The sequence below is a fragment of the Microcaecilia unicolor genome, chromosome 3, assembly GCF_901765095.1.
Source record: "Microcaecilia unicolor chromosome 3, aMicUni1.1, whole genome shotgun sequence".
Taxonomy (NCBI): domain Eukaryota; kingdom Metazoa; phylum Chordata; class Amphibia; order Gymnophiona; family Siphonopidae; genus Microcaecilia; species Microcaecilia unicolor.
In genome coordinates, this window is record NC_044033.1 from 499,424,682 (window position 1) to 499,427,486 (window position 2,805).

A 2,805-nucleotide genomic window follows, 5' to 3' on the forward strand; every position below is an offset into this window, starting at 1 on the left:
ATTGTGCAAAGATTTTTCCAAAACTGAGCGGGGCGGCAGTCAGAGATAGGGGCTCCCCACAAACCCAGCACAGGTTGTGAAGCAGGATTAATCACCTGCAAAGAATCAGAATTTGCATTTTAAAAGACAGCCCTGGGCCAATCTTAGGGGGATCCCCTGGGGAAGTCCTACAGCACCCTCTTCTAGGGCTGTGTATTTTGCTCTCATCTCCTTGCCTTTTCTGATAGCGCACGCCGCCACGCAAGGCGCGAGCGCAAACCTCACGCGTACAAGTCGGTGAGCAAGGCACCAAATGCTCTTCTTCTAAAGCTGGAACAGCACAAGCATAAAATGGAGCGTTTTGGCCTGCACTCCCCTGGCTTAAAAGCCCGGGCTTTTTATGCCCTCAGTTGCGATGCGACGGAGGGACAGTGACGGCTAGCTATTGCGCCGAGAGGCTCCCTCGCCTGCTCTGTGCAGCTGGATCTCTGCTCGCTTTTAAGCAGGAGAGAAAGATCACAGCTAGGGCCGGAAACACAAGCAAAAAGAGGGCACCAAAGATCCCTTTCCTGGGACAGAGGTGTGACTGACCTGGGGGGAGAGTCACAACGTTCAGCCAGCCGCCAACCCCTTCGATAGCTCAGCTGGTAGAGTGGAGGACTGTAGGGCAAGACTATAGATATCCTTAGGCTGCTGGTTCAAGTCCAGCTCGAAGGATCCTGGCTTGTTTTTTGGCTCCCTTCACAGAGCAGAATGCCTTTGGCATCAGTTTCCACCCCCCAAAAGAGCCCTTCAGTTCAGTCAGGGGTTGGTTCCCTGTGACCTTGAGAGCATAGCTGTCAGGATGGCCGAGCAGTCTAAGGCACTGTGTTTAGGTTGCAGTCTCCCTTCGAAGTGTGGGTTTGAGTCCCACTCCTGACACCAGCCCCCCTTAGGGCTCTCTTTCTTTCTAGAAACCAGAAGCTGCAAGGGTCCAGGGCCACCTTAGTCAAGCTCTTTCCTTTCTAGTACCCAGAATATGCAACCTGGTGTTCCAATGCCACCTCAGTTCAGCATAGACCAAGGAGCCTGCTCAGCTGCCTTTCTTAAGGTTTACCATATTTCCTCCCCCCAAAAAGAAGATGCATGCTCCGCCCCTCTATCACATACCACCCCCCTCCTAAAAAAATGGCCACCGAGAGTTGAAGCAACCTCGTGAGTCTTCAACTCTCGGTGGCCATTTTGAATCTGAAGCCGTAAGGTTCCAAGGCTACCTCAGTGAAACAGAGAGCCTGCTCAAGCTGCCTTTCACATATGGCAATACCCTTACCTTGGTGGAAGAAGGAGCGCAGTGCAGGCTTTTTCCTGTGTTGCAGAATGCTGAAGCTGCAAGGTCCCAAGGCCTCCTCCTCAGTTAAGCATAGGCCGAGGAGCCTGCTCAGCAGCCTTTCTCATGGCAATGCCCTTACCCTGGTGCAAGGAGCATTTCCTGGGTTGCAGAATGCTGAAGCTGCAAGGTCTCCAAGGCCTTCTCCTCAGTTGAGCATAGGCCGCGGAGCCTGCTCAGCTGCCTCCTCAGCTAAGCATAGGCCGAGGATCCTGCTCAGCTGCCTTTCTCATGGCAATATCCTTACCCTGGTGCAAAGAGCATTTCCTGGGTTGCAGAATGCTGAAGCTGTAAGGTTCCAAGGCCACCTCAGTTAAACAGGGAGCCTGCTCAAGCTGCCTTTCTCATGCACAGAGCAGCACAGGCTTTTGCTCATTGCCACCCATTCTGTTCCTTTCTGGAACTACGGCATCCCTGCAAAATGTTACCAAAAGGCAGTTAGTGGCCTGGGAAATGGTCTTACACAACCTCGAAAACACAGCATGGGAAAGGACAAGAATGCCAGACTTTGCAAATTTGAACAGGCCTGGGTGGAGCCCACATAGCTCAGTCGGTAGAGCATCAGACTCTTAATCTGAGGGTCCAGGGTTCAAGTCCCTGTGTGGGTGGGACCAGCCCCCCTCAAAGGAGACTCTGTCCCACAGCATTTTTCCAGTTGGCAAGAAGGGTGTCTAAAGTAGGGAAAATGTTTATTTGGCCTGTTCAAACAGCAAGGGGTGAGGGACTCAGCAGTAATCAAAGGAACCTTTTCTTGACAGAAAGGGCAGTGCATGCGCCAACAGCCTCCCAGTGCGGGTAGTGCACACCAGAGCTGTATCCAAATTTGAGAAAGCGTGGGGGTGAGCTGGTGTGGATTAGAGAGCTGCACGGGAACGGAGTTTGCGGGGTTCCCACGGGGACGGAAGCAGTCCCTATGGGGTTCCCATGGAAATGTAAGCTACACCTGCAACAGCCTCTCATCTACCGAGTACCAAGTTCTTTGAGTGCTGTCTCCTCCTCCTCTTCCTCCTTGCTTTAACAGCACAAATGTGGAAAGTCTTCCATTAAGGAGGTGGTAGAGACACAAATGATAATGGAATTCAAAAAGGCGTGGGATGAACACAGAGGATCTCTAATTAGGAAATGGAAGTTATAAAAAACCTAACCTTAAATGGCTGCATGTGTGTGGATGTGTGAAGTAATACTTAAATGGCGACTCTGGCTGTGATTAACTAGGGCCAATACCGGGCAGACTTGTATGGTCTGTGTCTAATATATGGAAGTCTGGTTTAGGATGGGCTGGAAAGGGCTTAGACAGCAACTTCAGTGGCTGAAACATAAGGACAGTTCTGGACAGATTTTTAAGATCTGTGTCCCACAAATGAGAAGATGAATAGACTGGAGTGGGCTTCAACGACAACTCCAGCAGTTGGAACATAAGGATAGGGCCAGATAGACTTCTATGGTCTATGTTCCAGAAA

At 51.1% G+C, this 2,805-nt stretch overlaps 2 non-coding genes across 2 annotated transcripts; both read left to right on the forward strand.

The window, feature by feature from the left end:
* The first annotated feature begins 608 nt into the window (after positions 1 to 608).
* On the forward strand, positions 609 to 696 carry TRNAY-GUA. The gene is given in 2 exon segments: positions 609 to 645; positions 661 to 696. It is a non-coding gene; the product is annotated as a tRNA-Tyr (tRNA).
* Positions 697 to 1,880: 1,184 nt separating this feature from the next.
* Positions 1,881 to 1,953, forward strand: TRNAK-CUU. The gene has a single exon. It is a non-coding gene; the product is annotated as a tRNA-Lys (tRNA).
* Positions 1,954 to 2,805: the final 852 nt, after the last annotated feature.